The sequence below is a fragment of the Danio aesculapii genome, chromosome 10 (assembly GCF_903798145.1).
Source record: "Danio aesculapii chromosome 10, fDanAes4.1, whole genome shotgun sequence".
Taxonomy (NCBI): Eukaryota; Metazoa; Chordata; class Actinopteri; order Cypriniformes; family Danionidae; genus Danio; species Danio aesculapii.
Window position 1 is genome coordinate 32,194,877 of NC_079444.1, and position 12,034 is coordinate 32,206,910.

Here is a 12,034-nt window from a genome sequence, read left to right on the forward strand (position 1 = left end):
CGACTGCATTCAGAGCGAGATGGAGAGAAATCCCCACCACGGCAACAGTATGAAGTAGCAAAGACAGTTTAACACCAGCATATTACTCTCCTCTTAAACCTAACCCCAGGTAATAATAACGACACACGTTCACTATTAATCCACAGAGTGGCAATAGTTAACAATTTTGAAAAGTGACCACGCCGCGCATGTGTAGGAACAGCTGATAGTGACCATAGCAAAGGCAAATGGCAGAGGGTCGCGAGTTCAGAAACGCATTTAAATCAGTAAAGGAAGAAGCGCGTGTCACATGTTCAACGTGGTTTTGGACACAATATGTGAATGGCCCATACAGATTTAGCCTGAGAGATACAGTACAAGCACTGATCTATAATAGATAAGTGATTACAAGCCGCACAGGGCGATTTCAACTTGTATCACACAATTAAATACATATTTTGCAAACAAGGCAACAATTTTAATCACACATGCACACTTGCAGTGCCTGTCAAAGTCTGACAAAGTCCCATATTTAACACTGCTCCTTCCTCTAATAGCAAATGGTCGACGAATCCCGCATAGCAGCGTAGGTTATTTTATCAATCATCATAAACATGACCGGAACAAACACAGCACACGGATGGCTATACTGTGGTATTGTTGTGAAAATTAACTAACACTTCATTCCCTGCAGCCGAATCTCCAACAGTCACTGATCATCATCTTTGCGTCATGATCAGTCACGTGATCTGCAAGTGCCTGAAGGGAAAGCACGTTCACATTTTACCGGATCTGGAACAACATATCGGATGATTTACCATATCGACATCGACGCGTTTAAGCAAAAGATCTGAATCCAACTCGATTTATTCATTCGACTCCAAGTCGACTATGTCCCTAAAGATCAATAGTTTTAAACAAAGTGCACTTTCAGATTTAAACCTTAGCTGGAAGTTTTCATTCACTTAGTGCTGTGTTACACACTGTATGGAAGATCATTTTCAAAACCCATAATCTGGGCTCTTCAAGGCTGCTTACTATTTGGAACACACTTCACAGTGGAAGCACATATAAAGCCATAACATGATATGACTAAGTATTCAGCTCACGAGGGTCTGAAACATAGCCATTATATCCTCAAAAAGTGACAGTAAAGAAAAACAAGATCTCCAAATGCTTCACAGTTATGACACTGGGAATTTGGCCTGACAATTGGAGATCTCAATTTATGTACACAGTAGGCTGGAAACTCAAGAATGTTGATATCAACGGTAAAGCTCAGAAGATAACATTATCGTTTCAGTAAGTGAACGCAAAGAATAACAAGTCACACTCTTAATAACATCGCTCTGGCATCTCATTTATTACGAAGCGGTTAAAGCCTAGTCATACAGAAACAGGTCAATAGTGAATGGTTACGGAAAATTGCTGAATAATTCTTAATTTGAGTCCAGCTAACTAGTTTATCAAAGGTCAAGTCCATCTACTGAGATTTTCAACAAAGATGTGATGAATGAAAAGTGATAATTGCCACAGTGCTCACACTTCACTCATCCTTATTCACAATCACTGCCCTGACAGCTTTATCATTAGATGGATAAATTGTCATTTTGATCTGTGTATACACATGGTGGGTGATGGGATGGAGCTCTAAACAAAACGAGGGAGGTGAGGTTAGAGGTTGTTTCAGCTCATGGGCCACCTCACTGACACCTAGTATACAGAGACTGGATAAAGTTAAGATGATGTACCGATTGTGGGAACAGCGATGGTCCTGTTATTTATAATAGTACGAAATGCCTAAAACCAGGAGATCTGGGGTATATAGTGGTTAATGTTCAGAGTTTGTAATCATAATATTCCTCCATATATAACTCTATTTAGCTAAAAATCTACTGTTTCATATTAAGATATGAATTGTTAATGCCTTTTTACAGGGCTTCTCAAAATCTGAATTCCGCACATGTAGAGATTTCCATCCGGACTCACCTTTCCTTTGAAATACTAGAGGACTAATTTGTGTGTAAGAGAATAAAACCTTTGGGTTTACCAATTTGATCATGTTAAACTTGTAATCTTGTTAGTATTTTAATGTCTTTTTGATGATGGTCCGAAATGCAACCAAAGGTGACAAGCGCGCATCACCCGGGATTCTCGGACATATGTGTTGGCCTTCCAATGTGACTGCAACGAGCTCCCCAGTCTTCGGAGAGGAAGATGATGGGAAGATGAAGATAATCTTCTTGCTTGACATTGTATTATTCATTCCTAATTTGTCTTCCATCCACTTGTTTTGTTTCTTGTGATAAGCCTTTTATGCATTTATAATACTCATTATTGAATATGGTTTATGAATATGATGGTTATTATTATTATTGACATCAGCTGTATGTACCAGGAATAAACAGTTGTATTGCTTGACTGGTATGGTGTACGGACCTTTTATTGGTACCTTCTCTTGTCGATTAGCACTACACTTGTCTCATTTGAGTACAAATACAAACCATACTAAACATTTTTGGTATGCTGAAACATTTAGATACTAATAATTTGGGCATACTAAAACATCATCAAATCCAGTCAGCATATGACGTTTGCCATCATCAGGTGACACCCTTCAACAAGGTGAGCATTTAAATGGGTGGGATGCCACTTTACAGAAAACAATAAAAGCTGACAAAGAGTTTTCAAAGATGATTGGACGGAGCGATATCCATTCAATTCTTCAATCCAGCACAAAACCGAGATGGTTTGAGATGCAAAAGCCACAAAGAAATAAAGGTTTTGTCCACTGATGGAATCAGACAGTGCCATTTCTTATATTAGACTCCTCTGGCACATATTACTTATTGCTACACATATTTTTAACCTACCTCTTTGTTTTGTTCATAATTTGTTTTTAAATGTAAAAACTGTTTTTTTAAATGCGAAAGGCACATTATTTAAGCGGTTAATTTATGTGCATGTTTATCAAAATCAAGTTTTGTTTTAACAATTTTTTGATTGATTGATTGATTGATTGATTGATTGATTGATTGATTGATTGATTGATTGATTGATTGATTGATTGATTGATTGATTGATTGATTGATTGATTGATTGATTGATTGATTGATTGATCAGTGGACGAATGAACGGAGAGATGGATACATGGGCCGATGGATGGGCCGATAGACGGATGGATGGATCGATGGTTAGATGGTCAGATGGATGGACCAATGGACGGATGGTTGGATGGATGGACTAATGGACGGATGGGTCAGATGGATGGACCAATGGACGGATCATCGAATGGATGGACCAATGGATGGGTGGTCAGATGGATGGACCAATGAACGGATAATCGGATGGATGGACCAATGGAGGAATGGATGGAGGGACAAATTGGACGGACAGATGGATGGATAGACTGATGGATAGACCGACTGATGGATGGATGGGCCAAAGGACGGATGGACCGATAGAAGGGTGGACAGACGGACAAATGGATGTATGGTCTGATGGATGGACCGATGGATAGATAGACAGATGGACCAATGGATGCATTGACCAATGGGCAGATAGAAAGACAGATGGACTGATGGATTAATGGACTGATGAATGAATTGACCGATGGACAGATGGATAGATGGACGGACCAATGGACAGATGGATGGACCAATGGTCAGATGAATGGATGAATGGATGGACTGATTGAACATTTTATATACATAAAAAAAGGTTCTATATATGAATGGAACATTCAAATATTAGGAAGTAATGAATGAAAGAATGTATCAATAAACAAAATGGATCATCATTAATTGAAATAGACAGAATGATAGAACAGCGATAATGGAAAAAAAAAAGACAAACAAAGCACCAGAGGGACAGACTGAAATCTTTCAGAAAACAATACATGTATTAATTTTTTGTATTCATTTTGTTTATCTAAAATTCCTGTTCAGTGTTGTTGATTCCTTACAAATTCATGCAAGGAATCAGTCTTCCAGTTTTAACTTTCAGATTTGTAGCACAGCCAGGCCTTGAGCGAGCGTCTGTAATAAAAGCACTTGAAGTCACTTTGGATAAAAGCTTTTTTTCAAATAACTACTTACATACTAGAGCTCGGAAATGACAGCTTGATTCGCTCTGTCTCGCTGTAGACCACAGGCTACAAAGCAAAGTCATACACTAAGTGCAGTTTTGAGGACCTCCGGTGCATCTTCCCAAACTAGAGGAGATTAATAGGCTGCAGCTCGGAGAACACCCACTACACAAAACCCAAGACACAGAGATAGACGCCAACCCAGAGATAGAGAGGAAGATTTAAACAGTATTTGTCAAGTCTAAAGCTGACACAATGTTAAACAATGACACATTGGGGCTGATTACGGCTCTTATTGCTGTAAGTTATGGTGTGCGGAGGTCACAGGGGTCACAGAAGGAGCGCGGATAATAGGATCTGGTCTCGTGCGGAGTTAATTACGAGGGCCACATAGGACCCTCTGTTCTCCTTCTCCTTGTAACTCATACTTAAATGAGCTTTGGAGTCAAGACTTCTGAAGGGTCAGACCTTCATCTTCTCAGCGGCACCTGATTCATCGGCAAACACACATATTTGGGGGCCGTTTAAACAGCTGAGCGCCTTCACCCCCTGCTCAGCTGCTGCTAATGGCAAACAAGCATACATTCACAAACATACAATCCGAGGGTCAGCAAGAGTGTGTCCTGATTGGTGTTTGACTTTCATAACAGCACCGTCTCCGGGGAGTCGCTGTTGACTGGCGGACGAATGTGCTGTCTGTGAACCTTGTAAAGGATTTGCTGGTGCCCTGAGAAAGATGGCTTGTTGTGTTATGGTTGTGTGGCTAGAATGTCTCAGCGGCCATATTGAACGCAACAAATTGACATAGTTTCAAATGGGAAACGTGCACGGCTTAATCTAGGCCAGCCGCAGCCAAGGATGTGGTCATTTCTGCTCAGATAAATTAGACGCCTTTTTTTAAATATTTGGTCTACATGGAGGAGTTGAGGTCCTAGCCAACTAAAAGTACTGACGCTGTTCATTTAAAGGTATATATCGACCAAATATGAACGAATATTCCCCTGTGTTATTCCAAATCTGTTCGATTTAGCTTAGTTTTTAATGGAATACACAAGGAGGAAAAAGTCATATAAGAAGCATAACATGTTTTTAAACTATTTTGACTTGCACAAAAAATACAGAATTTTGTTTTCAGGTAAGCACTTTCCTTTAAACCTATTCTGAATATTTATATTAAAAAACAGAGGGATAACCGTTCATTGTGCTTCAATCCAGCACAAAATTGTTTGATAATAATGTTAATAATGAGTTTGTAAAGAGTGGAAAACGCCACAAAGAAACAAAGGTTTTGTCGACTGATGGAATCAGACAGTGCCATTTCTTATATTAGACTGCTCTGCCACATATTACTTATTCTTACACATATTTTGACCTACCTCTGGTCATAATTTGCTTTTAAATGTAAAAAGTTCCTTAAATGAGAAAGGCACATTATTTATTTAAATGATGGATTTAAATGTTTATCAAAATCAAGTTTTGTTTTAAATTTTTTTGGGATAAATGAATGGATGGATGGATGGATGGATGGATGGATGGATGGATGGATGGATGGATGGATGGACAAAGTATGCATGTATGGATGGATGGATGGATGGATGGATGGATGGATGGATGGATGGACAAAGTATGCATGTATGGATGGATGGATGGATGGATGGATGGACAAGAATGTGTGTATTCCTGTATTTTACTCCAAATCTCTATGACTTAGCTTAGTTTTTTAATAGAATACACAAGGAGAAAAAGTCATATAAGAAGCATAACCTTTGTTTAACTATTTTGACTTGCACAAAAAATACAGAACTTTTGTTTTCAGGTAAGCAATTTCCTTTAAAACATTTCTGAAAAAGTGTAGTAACACCCTAATTGAGATATTGCCTCCTTCAATGATCATTTAAATTGAAAAATAATTATCTTGTGATATAAGTGTTATTTTAATTAATAGTTTGAACAAGGTTGCATCGTTGAATTATTATTTTGTTACATTTAGTTTTAGCTATTTGTGTGTGGATTAATTTTTAATGTGCTTACAGCAGTTAAAGTATTGAATGTTGATAACAACCAAAGAAATCCATTTATGCAAAGAAAACAAATCGAATTAGTTTACAAATGAAGTTATGTGTAATAAAATGAAATGACACAGGGAAAAGGCATTGAACACATGAAGAAAGGGAGGTGTAGAAAGGTAGTGAAAGCCCAGACAGCAACTGAAATCTCTCAGTAGTTATTCAACAACCGTCTGTCCTTCATCAGTGTAAATTAATATTAGCTGCTTCAGTCCAGCATCTACATTAGTAGGATGAGACCAGGGTGGACATTTCAGCAAGACAATGATCCAAAACACAGCAGAGGAAACTCGAATGCTTTCAGAGAAAGAAAATCAAGTTTTAGAATGGCCCAGCCAATCACCTGACTCAAATCCAATATAAAATACAAAATAAAGCTCAGATTTGATAGACAAAACCCACAGACCGATCAAGATTTTAACACTTTGGTGAAGTCTGTGAAAAATTCACACCTGAGCAATGCATGTGACTTCATTCTTCATATGAGAGGCGTCTTTGAGCTGCCATAACCAAAAAACTGGTTCAATTGTTAACAGGTCCTTTAGAAGCATTATTCCCAGGTAAAAAAAAACATCACGCGTTCAATACTTATTTTCCCAGCTGTATATATTCACCTTTATTTGTATAGCGCTTTTACAATGTAGATTGTGTCAAAGCAGCTTCACATAAAAAGTCATAGTAAATTGGAACAGTGTAGTTCAGTTTAGCTCAGTTCAATGTGGTTTAAAAATCACTACTGAGAGTCCAAACACTGAAGAGCAAAACGAACGATGCGCAGCTCTACAGATCCCGAACTATGCAAGCCAGTGGCGACAGCGGAGAGGGAAAAAAACTTCACTAATTGGCGAAGATTTGATATTTAGATTTGAATGTGAGTACAGTTTAAATGAACAGCATTTATTTGTATATTTCTTATAATAATTATGATTAATGGTATTTTAAAGACATGTTGTGTGTCTGTTTGGCATGTTTATTTCAGTGTGTCCCACCACCTGCGTTTAAGAGCATCCAAATCAGACCACAAGATTCTAGTAGAATAAACAATACAAAAAATAAACAATACAAATTTAAACAAATATGAGCCAATGTAATAGATTGTAAGAATTAAAGTTTAATTTATTGTTTAACTTCACTCTAAACCACGCATCTAAATCTGAGTATTTCATTGAGCCATTACAAACCACAAGGATAAGAGCTGTCCAAATGCAGGATTATACTCTCAGCCGCCCTCTCTCTTACCTCTCCATCATCTTCCTCCTCATTTATAAGCTGTTGAAATCAGCCATTAATCCAACATCAAAAGCAGAGAAAGGCATCTTGAGGCCGTCATTCAAAAGGGGCCCATCTGATTATAACAATCCAATTTTATTGCGAGTTTCATTAAGGGGCTTTTCGCCATGTGCGGAATGCAGGAATGTGATACCTCTCTGGGCATGTGCACCACAGACATGTAATCAGCACACACCAGCAGCCTCATTTCTTGGATTGCTCCTGCTTAGTTACGGCACCAAAACACAGCAAAAACAGTAATTTAAATGAGGTAGCCGGCGCTGTAATTGCAGTGCCCACACATTCTGGCATCAAAATGCCAGGGTCTTCGGACCCCACAGGCCAAGCCCGAAGAGTATGTATCCGTTACCATGGCAAGCACACACAAAAAAAGTCAAATTACAAGCATCTTAAACACGGATCGACATATCACACCCTAAGGATGCAATTTAACATGAAACTATGAAGATTAGGGGGGAAAAAAGACCTGCATTCGTGGCAGAGCAGACAAACATGGTGGTTTCAAGGGTTGCGTAAGAATCTCATTAGATGAGGAAATGTTATAAACATTTATAAAGTTGTAAACATGGATTTCAAAGGTTAGAAATGTTTACAAACAGACCTGGAGGAATAGTCTAACGAACATTAATCCATTCATATAACAGTTATGGCTCTGATGTACTTCAAGCACTTCTTTTTGTTCTTGGTTTCAAGTTTAAAACACCTTTGCACCAATATACTCTTGGCAAACATCTTAATGCCACCCACACCATTGAGATACAAACAGGTATGGAAAAAATAAAGAAAGCATTTGAAAATTCTCAGTTTCTCTGGATTTCCTGAATATATTATGAGATGAGAAATGTGAAATTGTTATATTTGAGAAAAAAAAAAAAAGATTTATGTTTGTTTTATTCTGTAATGGAGTGATAACATCTCTTCCAACTAGAAAATAAAGCATGAGCATAATAATACTGTTTTCATTTGTTTTGATAAAAATTAAAATCATTATTCAGTCAAATGTTGGTTTCATCAAGTCAAATTTAAGACTTTAAGAGCTTTTTAAGACCTTAATGAAGTAAACTTTTTTCTAATGTTCAGTGGAAAATATTTTTACTTGTCCCATTTAAAAATAATAATAATAATAATTTAGTTATTTTTTAGCCACATATTTTAAATAATGTGTCAAAACAAGCAAATTCTAGTAATATACATACATTTTATTTAGCATTACTAAAAACGACAAACAAAATGTCTGAAGATGTCTGAAAATGTCCAGGCCAGTGTCCTCACCAGAATACATAAATAAATAAATACATGGGGAGCTTTTACACAAATGCTATTGTAAGGATGTAAGCAAGATAATTAAACCACACTGGTAAATATAGTTAATAATAGTAACTTTTGTTTTATTAACATTAATTGTTGGTGATTGGATGGGTGATGTTCGTCAGATTGGGAGGCTTTAGGTGAACAAAGGAAAATTAAGACCTGTAAAATAATTTAAGATCTAAAAAAACATTTATTTGTTTTAGAAATGTATGTCTTTTTAAGACCCCGCGAACACCCTGCTGTGCCCTCTAAAATTGAACATAAACATGCATAAAAACATGCCACCTTTTTTAAACAAACTGCTATATAATGAATTATGAGAATAAATATTTCTTAGTAGTTTACAAATAAAACAAAACTTGTTTTACCTAAACACTTAAAACTGCAATTCCAGAGAAGCTGAGAATTTAAGTTTTGTAAATATTGTATAAGAAAGGAAGAAAGAAAGAAAGAAAGAAAGAAAGGAAGGAAACAACAAAGAAAGGAAACAAAGAAGGAAGGAAACAATAAAGAAATAAAGTAAGGAAGGAAGGAAGGAAGGAACTAACTAACTAACAAACAAAACAACAAACAAAACAACAAACAAATGAATGAAACAATGAAGGAAGAAAGGAACGAAACAAAAAAAGCAAGGAAGGAAGGAAACAGCGAAGGAAGGAATAAAAAAATAAAACTATGAAGGAAGGTATGAACGAACAAAACAACAAAGGAATGAAGTAAGGAATGAAACAACGAACGAATGAAACAACGAACAAAACGAAAAAATAACCAAGGAAGGAAGAAACAAACGAATGAACGAACGAAACAAGAATGGAAGGAACGAACAGAAAGAAAGAAGAAAGAAAGAAAGAAAGAAAGAAAGAAAGAAAGAAAGAAAGAAAGAAAGAAAGAAAGAAAGAAAGAAAGAAAAGAGAAAAGAAAGAAAGAGCGAGCGAAGGAAGGAAGGAAGGAAGGAATGAAACAATGAACGAACGAAGGAACAAAACAAAGGAAGGAAGTAACAAAGGAATGAACGAAACAAGGATGGAATGAACAAACGAACAAACAAAACAAAAGAAAGAAAGAAAAAAGAAAGAGGAAAGGAAGGAAGGAAGGAGGAAGGGAAGGAAGGAAGGAAGGAAGGAAGGAAGGAAGGAAGGAAGGAAGGAAGGAAGGAAGGGAAAAAAAACGAACAAACAAAAGAAGTGAGTGTCTTATTAAAATACAAAAAAATAAAATAAATAATCGATGGTGTTCACGATGTTCAGAGCTTAGTTAACAAATGTGTCCACTCCTGTTGTCTCTATTTAAAAGAAAGAAAAAAAGTGACAAAAGGGTCAAAAAACCCACCTTGAATCAAAAAAATATTAAAAGTAATCAAAGCTGGAGATCTACTTGATCTCCTATAAGTATTGCAGTTTCACTTAAGGAACAGAATATGTCAAGTAGTACGATGCGCAAATATGCTTACATATAAACCTAAGCATGCAACGACCATCTCTTTTGAGGATGCTATTTATCTCCCATACAGAAGCAGATGTGCTGAATCTACAGAGAGGGAGGATGAGATAAAAAGATGAAAGGACAGCGAGTTAAAGAGGAATGGATGAAAGCTAGGTGAAGGGCTCAGGCCCGACAGGACAGGCACATGAAAGCTGGAACCCTGTGGCGTTTGAGTAGCGTTTAATTCAAGAGGGCCTTTAAACCACCCCTGAAGGCCTGAACACACATATTGAACCAGACAGGTGCACAAATTACACACATAAACCACAAATGTAAAAATATGTGGAAATATTACTCTTAAGAAAGTGCAGGAGGTCTGTTGGTATGCTTTAGCTGGTTTTCTATTTTAAACTAATGAACCCTTATGTGCTGTTGGGGATGTTTTCATCCACTCTGGGGTGATTTTGAGTCTTAATTTGACCATATTTTTTTCTGTGTTTCAACTAGCAGAATGATTTTTTGGTAGCAAATCTTATTTTGAAAAAATGCTTTGATTAAAAAAAAAAAACCTCAACGATACACTTATAGCAAATTGGCTACCCTTTTGCTATATTGGGGTGAAAACATCCACTGAATTAAACTGCTGTAAAAATGTATCAGATTAATGTTTTTTTTTCACTTGTTTTTGCATAAATCTGTTAATCAACCTCAGTCCTGATCAAAACTACTAAATTGCCTAGAAAAGTACAGAATTTTAACTCTTTAATTGCCAAATTCATAAATGATGTTGTTGATTTGGTGGAAAAAACACACAAAATGAAGTATTTTCAATATAAAAAGTAATTGTGGACTGGATTTGTTTTTACCTTTTATCAAAGGACATGTGAAACAACATTGGCTTTGATGCACTGTTTTTGATTGATGTTCATATTTTTCTCCCTAATTTAATGTTGGTGGCTGTTTTTGCCCTATTGACTTCAATTATAACCACATTTTTTTGATTACAAAACCGTTGCACCATCTAATCATGCATTTTTGATTGTTGGTGGTTTTTCCTGTTGGGAAGAGGTAAAATTTGTAATTTTTACTGTTGATCATCAGTTTTCACCATTAACCCTTTAGATAGACCTGTGCAATAAAAAAGCTTAGTTACTGGATTTTATATGGAATTTGACAGCAAATTAAAATGTGTGCATGCCTGTCTGTGAGAGTGACCTTTACGCACTTACCTTGATTTGTCTGAGAAAATCTAAATATCTCAGAACTACATGGATGAAACAACAACAAAGACTGTGTATTTATGCACCATCAAATGTGGTTATAATGGAAGTCAATGGGGCAAAAACAGCCACCGACAGTAAATTAGAAAAAAAGAATGAAAATCTAACAATGCATCAAAGTCAATGTTGTTGCTAATCGTTCACATGTCCAAGACTGTGATAAAAGGAAAAATAAATCCAGTCCACAATAACTTTTTATATTGAAAATACGTGTTTTTTTTTTTAAGGGTAGTAAATAAACCATGCACAACGATTAAAAAAATTAAATGTCAAATTTTGCTGATAACTCAAATAAACTGCCCAAAAAAAACCCTTCTTGCCTTCATTTTTTAATGTAAAATCAAATAAATCTGATGGTTAAACTTTTGAAAAGATATTAACCTGACTTAAAATAGCTTTCCTAACCTAAATAACTAAGTTAGAAACATGATTAACTTGGTTTAATAAGTTATAATTAAAATAAAAATACATGACATCATATCAGTTCTTCCATTGAAGATAACTTGTCCTGATTTACATGCAAACCAATAACCCAGCAATGCGAGTAAACTTAAGAAGCATAATGAAGCATGACCGAGTAATGAATGTGCACAAAGAAT

At 36.2% G+C, this 12,034-nt stretch overlaps 1 protein-coding gene across 1 annotated transcript in view; it reads right to left on the reverse strand.

Moving 5' to 3' along the window:
* Positions 1-12,034, reverse strand: part of uvrag (UV radiation resistance associated gene) — a 242,107-nt gene that overhangs the window by 104,150 nt on the left and 125,923 nt on the right. The gene's annotated exons all lie outside the window — the stretch shown is intronic.